Source organism: Physeter macrocephalus, chromosome 10 (genome assembly GCF_002837175.3).
Source record: "Physeter macrocephalus isolate SW-GA chromosome 10, ASM283717v5, whole genome shotgun sequence".
NCBI classification, from domain to species: Eukaryota; Metazoa; Chordata; class Mammalia; order Artiodactyla; family Physeteridae; genus Physeter; species Physeter macrocephalus.
Window position 1 is genome coordinate 61,703,784 of NC_041223.1, and position 22,843 is coordinate 61,726,626.

Consider the following 22,843-nt stretch of genomic DNA (forward strand, 5'->3'; position numbering starts at 1 on the left):
CTGTGTCCTCAAGTCCATTCTCTATGTCTGCGTTTTTATTCCTGTCCTGCCCCTAGGTTCTTCAGAATCTTTTTTTTTTTTTTTTAGATTCCATATATATGTGTGTTAGCATATGGTATTTGTTTTTCTCTTTCCGACTTACTTCACTCTGTATGACAGACTCTAGGTCCATCCACCTCAGTACAAATAGCTCAATTTCGTTTCATTTTATGGCTGAGTAATATTCCATTGTATATATGTGCCACATCTTCTTTATCCATTCATCTGTAGATGGACACTTAGGTTGCTTCCATGTCCTGACTATTGTAAATAGTCTGCTCTTGTTCTGATACTCATTGTTACAGTGTACCTAATAAGGAAGACTACAAAAAGGTCAATTCAATTTTCAATAATTCAAGTATTACAGGACCTAAATACCTTTTTTACTCAATAATGGCCTTCCTTGAAAAAGTATACTTAGTGGACTGTGCTTTTTGGCTATAAAATTCAAATTCAGAAACATGCTTCTCCCTGTGCCCCCCTTAATGAGGTGACGCAGTTAATGCTGAACTGACATAATACTCAAGCTGATAATGGCTAGACTGCTATACACAGGTCAAAAACGAAAAAGAAAAATATTCCTTTTGAGTTGGAATATACTGTTCTTTAGGCCCTTCACCTGTTTCTGATTTCTACCTGCTTGCATGGCAACCTTCCTCCCTGAATCTGGGGTTCGAGTCTTTCTCTTCCCCTCTCACACACTACATTTCCTGGTCTTTTGAGGTCCAAGGACAAGTAGTAAAATCACAGATTTTCATACATTAATGAAGAGAACACATATATACATTCTTTTTTATATTTTTTTCCATTATGGTTTATCCCAGGATATTGAATATAGTTCCCTGTGCTATACTTAAATAAAAAATAGATTTAAAAAAAAAAACAAACAAAAAACAGAGAACACTAATCCTCCTAAACTTAATAAAATGATCAGATATTTTCAGTGTGGGAAATTTCATGGTTTATTTACAATATACTGGTCATGCTAAAAAGTTAAAATCTAACTGTAAAGCTGTATTATATTCAGAACAAAAAATTTCCAGATTTCTATATTCCTTTGCAACTATTTGATAGAGGCTTTTCTAGAGAATATTTGGTTACTTTGACACTTTGGGAAGTTTTTACTTTTTAATGTAAAAAAAAAAGCTAAATATGTGACTATTAATTTTGGATTCCATGGGACTTAAATTATCCTTGTTATTTTATTCCCGATTAATGAAATAGCAAGAACTCCGAAAGTGGACTTCAGTAAAAACAAACGGCATTGGAGAAGAGAAAGCCAGGAAAGGGGCTTCCCTGGTGGTGCAGTGGTTGAGAATCTGCCTGCCAATGCAGGGGACACGGGTACAATCCCTGGTCCGGGAAGATCCCACATGCCGTGGAGCAACTAAGCCTGTGCGCCACAACTACTGAGCCTGTGCTCTAGAGCCCGTGAGACACAACTACTGAGCCTGCGTGCTGCAGCTACTGAAGCCCATGCGCCTAGAGCCCATGCTCCACAACAAGAGAAGCCACCACAGTAAGAAGCTGCGCACGCAATGAAGAGTAGCCCCCACTCGCCGCAACTAGAGAAAGCCCGCGTGCAGCAATGAAGACCCAACACAGCCAAAAATAAATAAATTAATTAAAAAAAAAAAGCCAGGAAAAGAAAACGCATTTAATGAAATCTATAACAGTGCAACTCAAGCTGCAGTCATTGTGCTCTAGATCTCATTACAGGGAGTAAGACATTTTCTCAGAAAATTTACTTTCCAGACTACCTATTAAAATATAGTATGAAAATTGCCCCATTGTAAATGGAATCTAGTGATAACTATGTGCTTCTGGATTTAATTACACATGACCTGGACAATGATACACCTGGAACCAGTGAGGCATGGGCACCTGCTCTTCTTGTATGCTTATGATTCATCTCACTCATTTAATCTGTAAGCACCTTGGGAAAATACGATTTCCTCTCTTCAAGCTACTTAGTATTATACAGCTCCCCTTTGTTTTTTTTTCATACGTATCTTTCTTTTTGTTACAATTTCTTTGATTCTAAGCAACTTTTCATTATTATACAGCCTACGAAGCACCAAATGAAGTATTAAAACAGAAAACTAGAAAAGATCCATATTGTGATTACCAACATAAGTTCCCACCAGAAGCCGACTCCAGGTAAAATTAATGATTAACCCTCTGGGCCATTTTGAGAGGGCAGGAGAATGACTGAGAGCTGGGGAGGGTTCTAGGTGGGGAGGAGTAGAGAGATTGCATTCAAGTTGCATTATTATGTAAGCATTTCTAGTAAACTACCTCAATTAAACTAGAACAGGACCTGTATCTTCAAGCATCCAGCCGTTTGTTGCGATTTGTTTTCTCATTCTAAATGAATATTCACTTTTTCACATAAGTTTGTAAGCACAATTTTGGACTCTTGTTATTTAAGAGGGCGAGTGTCCCTTTCTCAGAAACTGTATATGCATCAGGTCCCACAACACCTGGATCTGTCCCTTTGTCCCATATTGACTGATATTTCTTGTGATCATTCACCTTCCAGCAGTGGTCTTCTTTGGTATTCGAATGAAAATCTTATTTGTACTAATAGCAAAAACAAATATAAATTTTTAATTTTAAAGTTTTCAATGCATTTCAAAGTATATTATGTGATAGGCCCTCACAATAAAATGTAATAAAGAAAATACTGATGTCACTTTCTACTACAAATGAAAGAACCTAAATTCACACATAATAATTAATTCATATAGACACCTTTTATTGAGCTCAAGCTGAGAAGAGTTAAAAGAGGTGGGCTAGTGCTATTTTAACATGATCTTCCATTTCTAAAAAAATGCATTATTTATTCTGAGAGAAACGGGGTGAGAATTAATTTGGAAGGAAACAAGGTCCTGCATCATATTTACCAGTATTTTATTTACACACCCTATACTAAATGCATGCCAAAAGAATACTAAATGACTAAATAACAAGAGAATTGAAAAGTGAACATTAAACATATCAGGCTTGTGAACACTAAATATATCTGGCTAGCTTTGAATTTTTTAAAATGGAGCCAGGATTTAATTGTTCAGGCTTGGGTTTTTGGTTTTGTTTTATTTTCAATTTTAACTAAATGAAAATCATTTGTGTGTATGTTATCTTTCCCTAATGTTTCAGTTTAAATGATTAAAAAACATTTTACAGGATGACTGCTTTTATTTTTAAAATAAGCTGCATAGCTGCAGAGTCCCATAGAGAAATAGCAGCAATACCACACAAGGTGGTTAAACAGCTTATGAATTAAACTCCATATAAGCAAATTTCTTTGTAAGTAATTTATATTGTATGGTAAACTTGTATCCAACTAGAACAGCAAATTAAAACATTAATCACATCTGTAAAATTTAGGGCCTTGTGCATACAGAAAAAAATTATTAGGGAAATACATTTTCTTGTATTGCTGAAATAAATATTCCACATATGGAAGGCAGTCTAATCCTTCTCATTATAGTGTGGATGAAGATGAACATTAAGCCCATATAACATTTCTTCCTGAATTAGTCGATAGCTCATTTTAGTAGGTAGCACATATTTCCAAACCTGAAATGCCCACGTTCAGTCAGATTTGCAATCCTCTTTTCCTTCGCTGCTCAGGCTTTCCATCACTGTTAGGTAACCACTGTGATTATTCCATATCACATACTGATGAGATGGCAAAACAGTTACAAGCTTTCTTCCCTGCATTAAGCAGGTTGTAAGCCATGGAAAACGAACTTGCCCTGAAATTATCAAGCATTCCAGTACTCTGTAGCTGCACCCGTGCAGGCAGCCTGCCAAAAGATATCCAAGACATCAGCCCCTATTCTCAAGCACATTTTAATCCAGCTGTTCTTCACAAAACATCCAGCATGCTTTGATTTACTGCTCTACTTAATTAGAATGTAGAGTATGAGGGACCATCTTATGCACGAGATAAGCATCCTGAATGATAGTTTAAACTTTATAGAATGTGGTAGCGTTTTTGTTTGTTTGTGTGCTTTTTGTTCTCATAACCAGAGAGTGAAATGTGTGTGCTGCATTTCTGGCATTAGCCAACTGAAACTAAATATAAAGGGTGACTATATGCAAAGAAAGCAAAACAGACATATTGCCAATCAGCATTCTATGTGCAATCAAGGCAGTGTCCACTTCAAGATGTCAATACTGAATGAAAAATACCACTAAGGGTACTCTGTTGAGCCTAAGTTCAGGAAAGAAAAAAATAAAATGTTTTAAAATTCTGGGCTGCACATTAGAATTTTAGGGATCTGAATGGGATTCTGAGGAAGTTTTACAATAAGAAAGTAACTGTGCTACTTATTAGGCCTTTCCTCCGAGGATACAGCTTTACTGAGAGACGAGTCCAGAAAGCTTCAAGCAAGCTCCTACCTGCTCTTACATCGGAATAGAGGAGGGTTTTCTAATACGTGAAAGAAATTTCAAAACCTAGATTTAATTCTGCAGATGATAATTTTAAGGATTAGCCCCCAAATCCCTCACATTCCTTGCAGATGGAAAAGTGAGGATAAACATTGTAAAATACTAAAAAATTTGGTAATACTGGGTGTTTTGGGCTCTATGATAAATTAAGCCCATTATTTCACAAAATTAAGTTAGAACTTTTGTTTGTTATTCTGTACCTAGTTACTGAGAAGAGATATTACTTCCTTAAAAGATCCAATATTATTGCTCCCCCGGAGGAGATAATACATTACATAGAACCTATACTTTAGAGACACATATTACATAACCATGACTGAAGTAATCAATTGAATTTAAGGTGTTGTTGAATCCACAGAAAACATTAGATTTTCAGGGAGTTTCTAATCCATATGCTTACTCTAATTTTCACATCTGTTTTTTCTAATGTAAACCATACCAAGAGCTATAAGGAAAAAGAAAGAAAAAAGGAAAAGAAAGAAAGAAAGGAAGAGAGAAAGAAAGAAAGAAAGGAAGAGAGAAAGAAAGAAAGAAAGAAAGAAAGATATTTTTTATATTTTCTCAGTAAGAGATACCATATTTTATAACTCATATATTTGGGGTTTAAAATATTATAAAGCTGCTTTTTGTAATATAAAAATTAAATAGTGTACAGAATATAGCTAATTAATATTGTATACTAACATTGACATTAAATACATGACATTAAATTAAATAACATGACATTAAATACATTAAAAACATGACATTAAATACATTATTTATTTTTCGTGGCCATATTTCATGACCAAGATAGGAACGTTATCTTTTAAATAGCAACAATGTTGATGGCCATTTTCAGCAGAAGATACACACTCACTGCAGCTTATATTTTAGCACTTTATATTTATACATTTATAGAAAGTGGCATAAAACGTTTTTCTTCCAAATGTCCATTTCAATGTTTTAATGGTTAATTTATATTTCATGCTACTCTTTGGACAGTTATATAAAGTTTCACTGAGTTGTATATATGTGACACCAAAACACTTAGTTTTGTAGAAAAATATTCAGCCAAATCTTGAGTTGATAGTACTTAAGATGAAACACCTTTCAGATTTTTTTTCTAGCAAGTGATTGTTTCAGCACCAGGTATTCATTACCTGTATTCCTATTCCAAAACCTACTCCTATCATTCCTGGAATTCCTAATCAATAAATGTTACCACATAGGTTTCCTAATATACGCTGCGTAATTAAAAATTTTTGCTTATTAAGCAATAAGCATAATGAGCGACACTGCTCCATAAATGAAGGCATATAAACAGAGATGAAAAAGAAGAACAAGGAGGGGGAGGAAGAGGAAGAAGAGAATGAGGAGAAGGAACTGCAGAAATTTGCTTCAAACCAGGGCAGTGGTTACTGAAGGAGGATCCACAGAACAGTAGTTCTGTAAAATGCTTAATGACAACAAAACATAGGTCGTGAGGTAAAACACTCTGGACAACACTGCACATTATAACTTCTCTTGAAATTTCACATGTATTAATATTCCAATACACATTAAAGGCTCAGCCAACTTCCCCAGTAGAGAAACAAGTTTAATTTTGTTAAATACTGCAGTAGGTATGGAGATGCATCACCCAGCTCCCCTTACAAGGAAATATGTGCTCCCAGCTGCAGGGAGCATGTCCAGCAGACAGCCCCAGCCTTCAGCTGTGGGGCAACACCCTTCTGTTGTTTGGACCAGGAGCCCTGCCACGCTGAATCAATGCAGGCACTCTGACAAGCAATCCATGCTGGTCAGCATCCCTGCAGGTGTGCTGTTGCTTCATCCCAGCATGCATCCCGGCACCCCATTCCACTTCTTCCTCTGTCCTGTCAGTCTTGCTTCCTCCCTTTCTTTGCACAAGTGTTGATCTCCCAAATTCTGTCTCAGAGTCTGAATCTACCCAGCCTGAAACAACTATGTTCCTAATCTAACAACTTAGTTTGACCACATGATGCATTCCCTAGCACCTGCTTTGGGGAAAGCTGAAATAAAGGTTTGGAGGCAAAAAGTTCCTTTACCAAGACTAATGCACGGGTTGTGCTAAATCTATTCTGAAAAAATTGACTCTTTAACTCTGCATCTCTGAGTTGTCCAGTAGAGAAATCAATGGACTTTTCTCTCCTTGACCTCATAATCTTTATAATTTTACTGCAAGCATCATCTAAATTTTTTTCTCTTGAATTAGAGATGTAATTTTGTGGCAAAAATCCTTTATATTTCAGTTTTAAATGTTCTTTAAATTTTAATTCTAAAAAGTAAAACATCCAAGGTGCTTCCCTGGTGGCGCACTGGTTCAGAGCCCAACTGCCGATGCAGGGGACGCGGGTTCGTGCCCCAGTCCGGGAAGATCCCACATGCCGCGGAGCAGCTAGGTCCGTGAGCCATGGCCGCTGAGCCTGCGCGTCCGGAGCCAGTGCTCCGCAACGGGAGAGGCCACAAAAATGAGAGGCCCGAGTGACGCAAAAAAAAAAAAAAAAAGTATAACATCCAAATAGTCACTTTTCCCCGGACAAATTATTGTCATCAAATGTGGAATATTTGACCTAAAGTTGAAACATTTTAATAGAGGTAAAAGAGTCCAAAAGAAAAATATTTACCAGAACAAATTAAAATTCTTGCATTCTGCTGCTTTTATACATGAACTTTAATAAAGAAAAGAAATTATTCATCTTTTCTTGTTCTGAATTTTAGATAGGCCATGTTACGACAAGATGAAGACAAGTTGTAAACACACTAAGTATATATTTAGTGGTATTTAAGATATGGTTACACTTAAGGTTTGAAATACGGTTAATTTTAATGATCATTATTTTATGTATATGTTTTGAATTTTTCAGTTCTGAGGTTTATTTGGGGTTATGTATGAGATGATTTTTTTCAAATGCCTAGTGAACAATTTCCCTAATCTATTTTGACAAATACAATGAGCACTGTTACCATTGCTCGGTAATAATAGGCATGTTCTATCTCCAAGTTGTATAGACATGTTCTATCTCCAATTGTATACACATTTATTAAGCATGAACATATTATACAGAACATATATTTAGAGCTTTCAGCCAAAAGTAAACAAAGAAATGAAAAAAAATGAACCAGAATGACTACAAAACAACAACAACAAAACAAACAAAAAACCAGGAGATTCAACCATAGTACCAGAGTAGAGAAGGTGGGTGTGGTGACAATGGCCATTTCTCTAATATCAGTAGAACTTCAATTTCCTTTCATTTTTGGAGAAAGGGTGGAGTCTCAACACTTCGAACACATTTTGTCATGAGGGCAAAAAGGGATTCTAAATGGATTTCCTCAAGCTTACATCATACAGTCTATGCTGCTAGGTGTACCAGTCATACAGTTGCAAGTAAGCTAATGAAGAAATTAAATCACTTTCCATTTTTTGTCTCTTTCTTAAAGAGGTTGCATTTTGTGCTGACAGTGCATAGCTGATAAAATAGCAATTTTTGAAAAGCTTTCTCATTTAGCTACTCTCAGAACCCCTGCTGACATCACTGACATTTTCTCCAAATATGCAAATACTGAAAGTCACTTTCTAAGATGCATGCATATATTTCCAAAAATGTTATTATTTTATGATCAACTAGGCATAAATGCAGAGGCAGACTAGTTTACTGGCTTTGTAATGCCACATTCATGAAATGACTTTTTTTTAAAATGAGGTTTCATAGGAATCTGTCACAGCCTCGTAGATCTTTAAAGGTGAGTTATTCCTTTTATATAGAGTGGGGGTTATTTTAAGGCCTTCCCATTATAAAAAACATAAAAATAGGCGTAAAAGCCCATAAGCTCAGCAAACTCAAAACTGGGTGACAATGGCAATATTATCATTAAACTCAACACACAACTTTTAAAATATAATGCACATGCAGTGGGCACGAATACTATCTTATTTAAATGTCTGTATTAAGCACAACCACTCTCTGCTAGAAATGGGGGAAAAACAAACAAGTCATATTCATCAAAGTAATTGTGTAGGTACTTTCAGTACCAAAATGCCTAGAATGAAGGATTGAACTGCTAACGGCAGCAGTGACAGCCATGAATCATGGTAGGCTACTCCGGGGCCTTTACCACCATAAAACAAAAGATGTAGATGAAAAATGCTGCAATTAAGTGATTTGATTTCTGCCCCCTTTTTCCAACTGCATTCGTGCATGGCTGCACAGCAAAGATTGATGGGAAAAATTACTCTACGTGATCTCTGACAGAGCCTTGGAACAATTCTATAAGGGAGAAACATACAAATCAAACCAGCTTTCTTGTATTCAAACAAAATAATACATATAAAGCAAATACTTTAGCCTATATCCAAAGCACCAAAATTTGCATGCACACATAAATTGTTGAGAAATGCTCTGCTATCAAAACCAAACTCATGGATTTTCCAGCTAGTTGGGTTATACTGATATTTGTTTAAATAAATGTTCAATCAGTACTGCTGAGTGGCATCCTCAATATGTCTGTGCACTGAGAACAAATTACAGATACAAATTGTGGAGGTAAAACATTCTTATCTTTTATATCAATAAATTATTAATGAAAATACACGCAAAATGAAATAATAGAAATTTTCACTGACTGTTCAACTCCCCTGTCATTATAGTCATTTAGAGGGGCATTTTTAGTGGGTATTCACAACTCAGTTGGGGTCCTACATACAAAAGAATCAGACTTGAACGCCAGGGAGTATTTTACTGTGGTTGGTATGTACATTTAAAAGATGCGAAATTTGCAACACCCACTGAATAAAATAAACAATACTGCTCATATGAAGAAAGGTATTTCTTCTTATCAGAGGCTAAAGTGAAATTATGTGGGTTTCATTTCCTGAGGAGAGATGGTCACTCAACTGCAGTTTACTGTAAGAAATGTACAATTAATTTAATTTGAATTTACACAATAGAATTGCCCCCTCCATCAAAGGGGGAAAACATGTGTATACTTGACTTTGTTATGTGTACCGCGGCTATATTTAATTGCTGCTAGTATAGCGATGTTGAATTGGGTAAATTCTTACATTCTATCTGTAGACCTTTACATACCTGTCTTTCAAGTATTGTGGTATTTTAAATAATGAGTTAGAGGTAGATTTTGCAAGACAGTAAATATTTTCACTTCTATTGATTTCTGCCTCATCAGGACTCTTTAAAAATATGTTGTACTGAAATTAGTATTTTACTATGGCTTTTCGGGGAGTTACCTTAAAAAAAATGTGTAGCCACTGCTTATGTGCTTAATTGTTGTGGTTCTTTCATTGTCTATCAAGATAGGAAACCCCAGGGTCCCAGGGCCAGAACTCATTAGTGGATTTTCTGACTTTAATAATGAGGAAATCCGTGACATACCAGCATGGTTTGATAAAATATCACAGACTCGGAAATCAGGAGACCTGCATTCGCCACTAAGTAATATTAGGTCGAACTATATGAAATCACTATTTTTGTAGGTCAAAAACAGCTGGCTATCACAATTATCGATACAAATGGTTCAACCTATATTACTTTGGTATAGGGTAAGCACTCAGCTTCAACTTCCTCATGTGTAAGCAGGCAAAGTGACCATTTCTTATACTTACAAGTAAGTACTTAATATACGTTATTCAAATTTTACATTTTTATCTTCATCTGATTGGTAAATAAATTTTATACTTTACCAATGATCACTAAATGTCAACAATTATTATGCATTCACTAAGTATCTTAAGATGTAATTAAGATGTACATTAAGTATCTTCAGTACGTATTTTGTAAGTAATCAAGGTAAATCTAACACTATAATAAATTCATTCAGTGAAATTTCTTCAAGAGTTCATTTAGTCCTTCCATTTATAAATGGGTTTTTAGTGTATTTATTGGGACACTTGAAAGACTTTTCATTTAATTTTTAATAGACCATCCCTTTCTTGTATAAAAACAAGAAGTATAAGTAGAAAAAATCATGCCTGAGGACGAAATGGAAATATAAATATAATCATGATCAATGTGCTGTAACTGAGCTAAAAATTTGGCTCTGAGCTTCCTGGAAGACTGAGTAAAGAGGGAAATAATGTTGATGTCTTTTTATATGTTTTATCTTTTATGTTTAGATTCTTAAGGTCAGGAGGCATATCCTCTAATTCATTTGGATATTCTAAAGTAATCACCCCTCCTTTTTCTCCTCCTCCTTCTATTCACCACTTTTCTTCTACAATGAGACTCTTGGAAGAAACTAAATAGATCAGTATAGAAAGCTGTATTCTACAGAGAATTCTCATTATTACATTACTTAATATTTTACATTTTGGGACATAGTGGTATATGTGAAAATGCTTGCAATATAACCATGTATTGAAGATAGGGTCAATATAACCTTTAAATACTCAGCCTCCTGATAGCAATACATTTAAGTTATTTTGTAGAAATAAGAAAACCATAGTGCTATCCTAAGAATTTTAGACTATATCCATAATGTAAGTGATAGTATCTACTAAAGCTAAAAAACGTAATATATAAAAATACCAATTTTATACTATTTTTATGTTTTTCAGTAAGGTATAACTGACACACAATAAACATACAATATGTTTTAAGTGTATAATTTGATAAAATTTTGGCATAAGCACACAGGCATGAAACTATCACCACAATCAAAATAATGAACACATCCATCACACCCAAGTCTCATCAAGCTCTTTTGCAACCTCACCCACCTGCCTCCTTGTTCCTCTTACTGATGTGTTTTCCTGTGTTTGCATTTCTGTAACTTTTATACAAATGGAGTCATGTAGTATGTCTTCCTTTTTGTCTGGCTTCTTTCATTCAGTATAATTATTTTGACACTCTTCCATGCTGTTGTGTTTATCAACAGTTCACTCTTTGTCAATCTGAGTAGTGTTCCATTGTATGGATTCACCACTTTTTAAGAACAGCTGTTTACCTGTTGATGGGCGTTTGGGTGGTTTCTAGTTTGGGCTATTACAAATAAAGCTGCTATGACCATTCATATTTTCTCTTGATACTGTTAAGAGAATGAAAAGTCACAGACTGGGAGAAAATATTTGCTAAGTATATATCTTCTAATGAACATGTATTCAGAATATATAAAGAAATCTCAAAACTCAATGATAAGAAATCAAACTACCCATTAAAAATGGGTAAAAGATTTGAATAGGCACTTAACCAAAGAAGTTATACAGATGGCAAATAAGCACACATGAAGGTTCTAAAAATCATTAGCCATTAGGAAAATGTAAACTTAAATCACAATAAGATATCACCTACTGGAATGGCTAAAATTAAAATGAATGGCCACACCAAGGGTTGGCAAGAATGTGGAAGAATTATCAATTTCCATACAATGCTGGTAGGAATGTAAAATGTTACAACCTCTTTGGAAAACAGCTTGGCAACTTCTTAAAAAGTTAAAGCTATACCTATCACATGATTCAGAAATTAACTGTGAAAACTGACTTTATTAAAAGACTATCATTAGCAAGCTTGAGGCTAAGAGAGAATAATGCTTCTGGCTTGGCATACTTTCTGTTAATGCTTACCTCCGTAACTTTTTAACAATACAGACTTTACATACCATCTATATGTCATTGATTTCCAACTTTATGGCTTCTCCATCGTACTCCAATGTACATCCAATGCTTACTTGATTAGCCCCTGAAAAGTAGTTTTCTTCTAGGTTCCCCATCTCAGGGAATAGTACTATACACCTAGTTGCTTGACCCAAAATTCTAGGAATCATACTTGATGCCCTACGCTCCCTCACTACTCCCCTCATTGTTCCCCATACCCAATCCATCAACAAGATATGTTGTATTTACCTCCAAAATGTGTCCAGAATCTGTCCAGTCATCTCCATTTCTGTTTAATACTTCCCTAGTGCAAATTTCCATTATCTCATTATATTGCTGTAATAAATTTCTAAGAGCTCTCTTTATATTTACTCCAATTCCTAATTTCTACAGTCTATCCTTCCTACAGCAGCCAGAAAACTCTTTTTAAAACCTAAATTAGATAATATCACTCCCCTTCTTAAACCCTTAAACAGCTTTCCTTTGCAATTTCAATAAATCCAAACTCTTCACAAAAACCTAGGTCATCAAATTTTGGGCTCTTGCATACCCAACTCAACTCTCTCACTACTCCAGACACAACTGGCTTTCTTTCTGCTCTTGGAACACTAAGCTCATTCTCACATTTGGGCGGTTACACCAGACCTAGTGCCCCCAGATCTTTTTTATACCTGGTTTATTTTTGCTATTCAGTCATCAGCTCAAATATCTTCTCTCCAGTGAAGTTTCCCTGACTACCAAATCAAAATTAGCACTCCTCCATCACCCCTTATACTATTTTCTCATTCAATCACCATGCTATCATATTAATTATTTTGTTTTCTTGTCTATTGTCTGTCTTGCTTCCTCTGGGACATTGTCAAGATTGTCAAAATATTGAAATCTTGTCAACATTGTTTATCCAGTGCTTAGGAAGTAGGGGGGACAGTCAATTAATATATAATGAAGAATTCTTTTTTGGAAGATACATTTGCATGGAAATTAAAGGTAATTTTACCTCCCAAATATCACTTTTTATGTGTTTATTTTGTATTTTTGTTTGCTTTACTTACGAGAAAAAATATAAAAGCTGAGGTTAAAAAGAAGAAAAAGGGAAACACACTAAATTTGAATGCGAAATTTTGCCGTAGAGTAACAGTTCTTATACTTTTCATTTTAAGTAACTGGAAGGTTAGGGAACTGTCACTTGACATGGCAGTCATTCTGGGGAAGGACTAAAGCATAAAGCAGGCACTCATACTACAGTCTTCTGTCTCCATTAATCAAGTTTATAGCAGCCACATGTAGCACCACCAGATGCTGGAATTTTTAGTACCTAGAAAATCCTGACTTTTTACCAGACGCCCAATAACTGGGGGGTGGGGAGTGGAGGAAGCATAGCAAGTTACATTATTTCTTTGTTTTCCACAAGGGGTTAAATAACAGGTATTTGGTCAGCTTCTATAGCCCCAGGAACAAATATTTCCTTTGATTAGTCCTAGGAGCTTTGGATGTCATAGGACCTGATCCAAAGGAGAAAAATGACAGAACCCTACAAAAAATAACTTTTCTTTTCCATGGGTGATAATTCTTAATGGTGACACTATCCTGGAAAGTCATCCCTTCCTCCCCAAATGGCAGTTAATGTGGCATTCAGAAGAAAAGAAAATGACCCTTTCATGCAGAAGATATGAAAAAATGGAACCAGCAAAGTCAATGAATCTAAGTGACTTGCTGGCCATGGAAGTGAAAAAGCATCCTTAATGTATAGCCAGCCACAGAGCACACAGCTGGAGTGAAGAGGAGGGAAACATAAAGCAGGGACATGCAATGGCCACAGGAAAAGTAAGAGAGCCCAGGATAGTGGCCTCAATGAGAGGTAGTGGTGAGAGAATAATGGAGAAGAGTCCATTTAGTGTGCCATTTCCAGAGACAAATTGTGTAGGGAAAAGTGGAAGGAGGTGAAAGGGCTAGCAGTGAAAGCAGCAAAGACCTTGAACTGATAAAAATGGAACACTGAAAAAAGGCAATCTATAAATTTCACCCTACCTCATGTGGGAAAATGGGCCAGAAGAGGCCTATTGAGAAAACCAAGCATAATTCATGTTATAAAGAGAGTTTAAAAGGGGAAATTAGCATCTGTACCACCCACACTCAGTTATGTTTAGCTTAATTGATTCATAAGTATGGCCATTAGTTTATACATGATGTAAGATTTGCTTATCTATTATATAAACTCATTTTTAATTTAAGCTTAAATTTATAAACCTTATCAGATAATTGGCTATGTCCAATATAGTAGAGCTTTGAATACCAATCAAATGCCATGAAGAAAGGACAGAATATTCTTGATTTGATTTGCTATAACCCAACTTCCCTGACAAGGTAGATAGAGAGGAGGAAAATAAATTGGAATATTGAAAAGGCATGAGTATAAATGAACAAAATGAAAAATACAAATTACAAATGAAGGAGAAAATGTTTCTTTAGCATAGGACCAATAGGGAATATCTTACAGGAAGTATCAGTAGGAGCAGAAGAAAGTGGATAGGTTTTTTTGGGGGAGCAGAAAGTAACCTAGACTCTCTGGGAGATTGAGAAATGTTTCTTTTCTCCTGGGTTTCTATTTCTCTAACTACATCAATCTATCCACCTACATCTACCTATCTAAAAAAAAAAAGTCTAATTCTTTTAGAAATCAGATAGCTACAAAAATCAAAGGGGGTAATATAGAATTTATCTAGAGTTGGAGAATATGAATATGATTTGGGAAATTAAGTCAAACAAGAGCAAAAGATTATCTTAATTTCAACGATTGTCTACTAAAAGTTCCAAGTTGCCTCAATTCATTTTCTTTTTTATGTAGTAAACTCACACCAACTTACAGTCAATGAAGTAAAAACATATTCAATATTCACTCAACAAACATTTACTGAACCTTCTCTTTAAGAGGATATGCTTGGCCCTATGTTCAGGACCATCATTCCCTTGGAGAGGAAGAAAAGAATTTTGACTCCATTCCATATCCCATAAACTGAAATGTAGCATTTATATTCCCAGTGTGGATATGAAGCCCCCAAAACAAAATTATAGTTTTGATCACAGATTATCCCTCAAAACTGTTCAGGCTTTACTTTTTAATGCATTCTAGTATATAAAATTTAAGGTCTTTAGTAACTTCAAATAGATTTAATGAAAAAATGTTATTCAATTAGTTTCTTTCAGTATATTTGATCCATGATATTCAGAATACTAATTAATGAGTTTTTAAAATGTAAGGACTCAGGGATTTAATAACGTGAAACTTCTTTTACTGAAAAATAAAACTATGGCTATATTCACTATAATTTGATAGTTCATATGATGTAATTACTATTTTTAAGTTCACGTCTTAAAATCTGATGTAACTGGCTTCACGGAAATAATATTTTAGCTTGTAAATTCATTATTTTAAAATTTAGTATATATCAGGAGTTAAGCTGAAGATCAGCCAAAATCCACATTTTTTTCCAGTCATATAGTCTAAATATATAATAAAATGTATAATGTCATTTTATCTCAAACATTTTACATTTAGTGGTTGTAAGTTATATACTAACCAATCTTGTATGAGTAAATGCATAGTGTTAAACGTGACTTTTTAAAACTAAACATATTTAAGAGAGTATGTAACATTAAGAGGATCAGTCTTTAAGATTTTTAGAGTAGGGATAAATATAAATGAAACTTAAGAGCTTAATTTTTACAACTTCTCAAATATACTGAATTAAATAAATTTCCTTTAAAAAAATTGTTTATTCTTTTTATCATCAGTTCTATAGCACATTTAAATATAACCTACGTATTTCCTGGAAAAAGTCAAAAGTTTACAATTATTTTTAGCAAAAATAATTAACTTTCTTGAAAACTATTTCCCTTCTAAAAATATAGACACACAATTTGTACAACTGAAGTTATGAGTGATAGATTAGCATTATTATTAAAGAATTATACATACCTTGGACAAGAAATACTAACAACATTAATAGCTACCATTTATTATGTGCCTACTAAGTCCCAGGCCTTATCCCAGGCCCTCTGCATATATCATTAATAGTCACAACAGCCCTGCAAGGTATAGTTTCTTTTTTCATTTTTACAGCTGGTACAACTGTGCTTCAGTCCAGGTAAGCACTTGCACGAGGCCAAACAAGTGGAAGAGCTGGAATTCAACCTCAAATCTCTGTCACTTCTGTCTGGGAGCTTTGACTGTATTCATCTATGATAAATTACATGCAGATATGCTTCCTAATTTTTCAAAATTCACTATCAATTAAAATGTTTTCAAAAAGAACATCTGACAACAAACCAGCCACAGGCTTCATTAAAGTACTGAGACATTTGGGGACCATGCTGCTGATATTAACAATGCCCAAAGTTTGAATTTTAAAATTTCACTGTTTGTAGTATAATCATGTTAGTTGAGACAGAAGTGATTCCAATTTCATTTTCAAACACGTGTTTTAGACTGCTTTTGAAAAACAAGGGGTAGCTGTACCGGGTAACTACTGTGTGATACCCACTCCAGTAGAAAGTTATACTTACACTTAATAATACAAATATACACATTTATTGAATGCTTACTGTGGGTGGCTAAGTGCTTCAAATGCATTATTTAACTTTTTTAACAACCTGTAAGAAATACTGTTATCATGATTTTACAGGTAAATAAACTGAAGCACATAGGCATTAATCAGTTTACCCATAGCCAAGTAGCTAATGAGTAGAAAGGCTGAGTTTAGATTCCAAATTTGCCCAACTCCAAAGTCCAACACTCACCACTAAGCTATCCTGCTCTACATACAGTGGCCTTTAGAAGTGGACATCATTCAAGTTTCTACACACGGTCTAGGGTATGGGCCTGTGATCATACCTAGCTGTGGGCTGAGCCTATAGTAAGAAAGGCAGTGGCTGCAGCTGTGTCTTGGCTTCTTGCCACATTCAACTCAGGGAAAATTCATTTCTTCACTTCAAAAGTGAACGGTATTAGGTAATCTCTAAGATCCACTAAAGCAATAAGAGTATTACGATCCTATTAATACATTTTATTTATGTCACTGAACATTGTAGCTAAAAGTATAACTGAAGTTTTGTTGTTGTTTTGCTATCACTTCTGTCCCTCCCCATAGGCACTGTAGAGGTTTTAAGCATGAACAGACTGGAGACGCAGAGAGCTGGATCCTAACTCCCACCCTGTTCTACTAAGGCATGCGTGACCTTGGGGAAGCCGCCCAGCCTGTCTGTGCTTCTGTTTGTTAATCTGTAACAGGAAGAAAATACCAGTACCTATCCCAAAGGATTGTGTGAGGGAAAAAAAAAAAAAAAAAAGTGCTTGGCACAGAGTAAACTCAATAAAAGTTAACTATTATTATTTGGAATTATTATTATGCTATGAGACTGAAAGGTTATATTATACAATTTATGTTTAATTGCTAAAAAATTCACAAAAAAAGTAATTAGGGCAAAATATTCACTGCTAGTACACTCTGGATGAATTTTAAAATTATATTTATATATGTATATATGTGCATGTGTATTACACACGTGTGTCTATGTATGTGTGAATGTACACATGTAACACATATACACATTCCCTTAGCATTAAACATCTACTTAAACGTTCAGTTTTTACTTGCATTTTGGTCTCTTTTTTCTCCAGTATTTTTAGATGGTATGGCTGACAAGATCAGCATCAGACTTAGATAGAATGATAATATGCAAAAGCACACAGAATTCTCACATGTATAAATGCTGTCTAGTTATTTTAAGACGTTTCATGGAAACTACTAAAGTGGTGGGGACGGGACAATGATGCATCAACTGAATTAATCACTATCATCACTCTTCTAAAGAAAAAACAAAGCAACTTCAGCACACTCAATCATCAGGAACACGAAGAGAATGGAGCCGCATAAAACCAAGGCTGGGTCCCCATTCTTGGGTAGGCCATGTTGTTAAAAATTTGCTACAAAGTTCCTGAACTCTGAAATTCCTCTTTATAAGTATCATGGAGGTTTTTTTTTTTTTTTTTAATTTGCTCTCTTGTTTGTTTTTTATTTGTTTTGTTTATTTGTTTGCCTCTTTACAAATAGAAAATGCAACTGTTTTACAGGACTGTGGAAAGCCTTGGAACCAGATCTTTGAGCCTATCAATGAATTTTACCTGATGGTGAAACTCAAAATGACACAGATAGTAAGTTTCAAAGACACATGGTTGAGAAAGGTAGCTTTTTTTTTAATGCTGGCAATTCTAAGAAGATGTGAGGCTGTTTAAGTCTCACCAAAACTCAGCCATAAATATGGAAACAATTCCATGGCTTCCAGTTTTTTGTACTTTTTCCATAGATATGATTGCTTGCCATTGATCCAAATGCACTTCTGCCCCATGTACTGTTAACTAAAGAAAAACTCAGATAACAAGAATATCTTTATAAAGGGCTATGAAAATAAGGAATAGCCTCCACATTTACTTACTTTAGCAAGAACATAAAAAGGTAACACAGTTAGTTAATCTCAGATATTTCACTTACTATTTAATTAACCACAATCTAATATTTTGCCCTGTGTTTTATTTCAAAATACAGGAATGTTAAATAATGATTATATTATTGTTAGAATTAAACATATGGTAACCAATACAGTTGAGGCAACTGTATAAATAGATTAGGAATAAATGGCTGATTTTTAAATTTTATATTATTTTACTCTTTATATATGTATGCTAGGTCATCTTATGAGATATTTTTCCTCTTCATAGAACACTTTGCAAATGTTATCCTATAGATGAATGTTGGACTTGCCACTACAGACCACCAACAAACATAATACTGCAAAGATGGGATATGCTGAAGCAGCAGCTGTTAGTAGTTTCTCACATATGTGTGTGAAAGGAGAGAAAGAAAAATCTTTGTGCATTCTAGTTCATTCATAGAGCTTTGGGAATTAATTACAATTATACTGCTCAATACTAACAGTGAGAATCAGGAAACAAATATTGGGGTATAAATATAAGAAGTGAGCCTAAAATTTTATGTCTGCCTTCACTTACATTTTTATGTATACCTTTATAATATGTATACATTTCATATTCATGTATAAGCATATATTATACATGCATATATTGTATATAAATATGATAAAAGCTATTTCAGTATATATGAATAAGACAAAATAAAGGCAAATAAGTCACTTCTAAACAAAATCATCATCCAAATATACTGCATATGTTCTATTTGGAGGGTATGATTCAAATTATAGATATCAGAGTTAGCAACAGTCCTCTGTTTATACCATCTGAAACAGCAGAGAGATGATCACTTAGCTTTGTTTTGGTTCCAATTCATTTTTTTTCAAGAATTGTAATTAAAAACTGCATTAATGCCACCAATTATGGCCTCCAAGGGACCAGAAACCCCATGTTACTCCGTGATGGAACACAACTGAGCTGCAAACATCCATTTACCATTATAATACTCATTAATCCTGCCAAAAACAACTCATTACGGGACTTCAAGGAAATCATCTCATAGGCAAACACAGCACAGAATCTGTCATTGTATTCCTCACAGCAAAGTTGCAGAGGTGCAAACTGCTCAATGTCACTAATTTATGAAGCTTGAAAACTATGATTTCACTTTTTATCAAGCTAAGACCTTTACGTGAAAGAACTGGGCTAACCTCTCACCCTTTAAGCAAAATCTTAATAAGAAGCATTTTCACTTAAAATCTCAGTAATACAAGCCTGAAAATTTTTACTCAACTACCTATCAAATTCTTCCAGAACCCAATCTCACCTCTTTGGACATCAACACCTCCCAAAGCAATGACAAAATACCCATCACATTCACTGTCATCTTCCTGGCTGGATCTAAAATAAAATATAAACCCTCTTTCTCTCTTTAGTCAATTGAATATATTCAAATATATCTGCTCCTTTTTCTATCCCTGGCTCCAGGGAGGTGTTGCAACCAGCATGATCTCTCTGAATGCTTATTGGTGATTTGATGTCACTGCTCTAGGTGACAAATCAAGTCCTAAAATACCCTGCAGCAAACAAAACTTAGAGTTGTAAATTATCATTTTATAAGCAATTATTGCAAAGATGAACGATGAGAGATTTTAAATGCATGAACAATGATCACGTTTCAAAACCAAAACAAACTCTTCTCTTTCTCTTCAACACCGTATTTCCTCTGATATTTCAGGACTCTTGGCTTAAGCAGAAATTATCTAAATGTGGTGTCTGAAAAAATTTTCTGAAGTAAGCTTAGATAAAATACAAAGAAAACTAATTTTAAAATATTTGGTTATACTTACTGTTGTTTTACAGGATTTGAAAGAAAGAGAAAAAAAGTTGTAAGAAAAATTGTCTCCAGTGACTATACAGTTTCTCTCATAAAATTACTAGAAAGAACTGAAAGTAAGTGATAATATGCAGTATCTGAAAACTAATAAGTGACCACCATTAATCAAGATTATTCTCTTAGAGTTTAAACCAAACTTACTTCATATGTTTTTAAAAATACCTATTCCACACAATTCTAATATAACAATTAGCAATATTAGTCAAAATTGGTTGACTCAGTAGCAAAATGAGGTCTAACATGACTTCCTTCTACAAACAAATTCTGGAAGTTGATACTTGGCATAAAAGTTGAAGAGAAACATACAATTTACAAACTGATGAAACAAAAAAATTATCCTTATTTTTCATTTTCAGCTTTCAGGATTGGGATTTAAATCTTGAAAATAGCTACAAAGCAGCTGCTGTGTGCTCACACCAGGATTTACCTGCGCAATTGTCAACTTTCTAAATTACAGAAGTTTCCTGCTAGACTCTAAGTCCTGTGAGAACTCTGTTGTACACCACTGAGTCATCAGCTCTTGGCATCATGTGGAATACAATCTCTAAATGTTTAGTGAATTTAAAAATTGTTGAATTTTACCAGGATAATAGCCTGAGAACATGCAAATATCTACATTGTCTCTGTTGTAGGTCTTTTTCCCCCCACCCCAAAAAGATGCATTTGTTTTATACCCTAAGTTCTGAACTCCTTTCCTTGAAAAAGTGGGTGTGTTATGAGCAGGAAGCAGACATTTTCAAAAACTAAAGAAAAGAATCCACATCTTGGTTTTTGTTGAGGGAAGAAAGCTTAACTACTGAGAGGTAGGAGTAAGACAACTGGAAAAGAGATGAATGTTTTAGACTGACAGTCTTTTCCTCACCTTTGGGGGCCTTGATTTACTCTCTGCATCTAGGTCCTAGATGAGGCATTACTCTGGAACGTTTAATCCTTTGGAGGCTGGAAGCTTTGCCCAGAGCTGAGAGGATCAGAAGAGCTCTCTGAGGGCTGAGTTGGAGTCAGCAAGGTGTCTGTGACTTCGGAATAGCACTCCTGATTATGCCACGAGCTGACTGCTCTACAGGGGCAAGTAAAAGCAAAAAAGAGAAGGAAATCTTGGTTTAGGATACAATTCACCCATACCCCAGTGTATCTGGCCCCTTATTAGACCAAGATATCTTCATGATTTCAGTGTAGGCCTGGATATCAGGAGCTAAAATAGATTAAATATGACTTTTAAAAAAGGAATATGAAAATTCCTATACTCTGGTTTTTTTGACCAAGATTTATACCTGTACAGAATGAATGCAGAAAATCCCATACTCCTGTTTCTCCTTGCTAGTAGAGTTTCAATACGGATCTTAGTTTATCAGACTAAAAGCTGAACCAGCTGGAAACGAGTGAAGTCTAGCAGGTGCTTCCAGCTCTTTTCCCAAACTACTAGCAAATAAGTACTTGCTTCTTTGATTGCATCCTTGTTCCAGGTGGGCATCAAGTTAGATGGGAGGACATATTTTTTTCTAGTTTTGTTTTCAACCTGTGAGGTGGGACGAGTAGGGAATCCTCAGTACAGTAATAGTTACTTAGTAGGTACTAAATCTTGTACGAGATAAAATAGGAAAGATTTTTCCACAAAATGGGTGTTTTCAGGTTGTGAAAATGAAATGGCTTTAAATCTAACATGCAAATGGAAGTGAGTCATGTTTGGATGGGCACCATATTCACATTCTAGAGTTCCAAGTTAATGTAGAGAATACTAATCATAATAAATAAAAATAATTCTTAGTCTGCTACATTTTACATGTTTCACAAAGACTGATGAGTAGAAAGAAACTAATTTACAATTTGTAAGTGGGCATTCTTTGGGATTAAAATAGCCAGTTCACGTGCATGTGTTGAAAGTGTCAAGCACCGTGTATTTCCTGGGGTACAGAAGACAGGACTTCCAGATCTCTCTGAGATGTGGAATGTGCACTGTCAAACATGCCAACTAATCTCTGGATGGCCCAGACCAAAGTACAAAACTCTGTCACTTCAGGGAATTTTAAAAATATTATCTAGCATTTTATCATTATCAAAATAAAGTGTCACCATCAAGGTGTTGCGAGAGAATGCAAACATTTGTTATTTATTTATATAACTTACTTTGTGTTTTCTGTTATGAGCTCTAGGAATGACAAATAACTCCAGTTGTATAAGTAACATATACAGTAAATGCCCTAGCAACACACACACACACACACACACACACACACACACACACACACACAGACAAAAGTGAAATCATACTAAGAAGAAAAATCTACCACTTTTTTTAAACAGTTGGAGCAAAAAAAATTTATACAAGAACATGTTTCCTAAAGTCCTGGAGAGG

The 22,843-nt window shown here is 34.8% G+C and overlaps 1 long non-coding RNA gene across 1 annotated transcript in view; it reads right to left on the reverse strand.

Moving 5' to 3' along the window:
• Positions 1–21,537, reverse strand: part of LOC114486983 (uncharacterized) — a 216,998-nt gene extending 195,461 nt beyond the window's left edge. The window contains exon 1 of the long non-coding RNA XR_003681527.2: positions 21,353–21,537. This is a non-coding gene — a long non-coding RNA (uncharacterized lncRNA). The remainder of the gene's footprint in view (positions 1–21,352) is intronic.
• Positions 21,538–22,843: the final 1,306 nt, after the last annotated feature.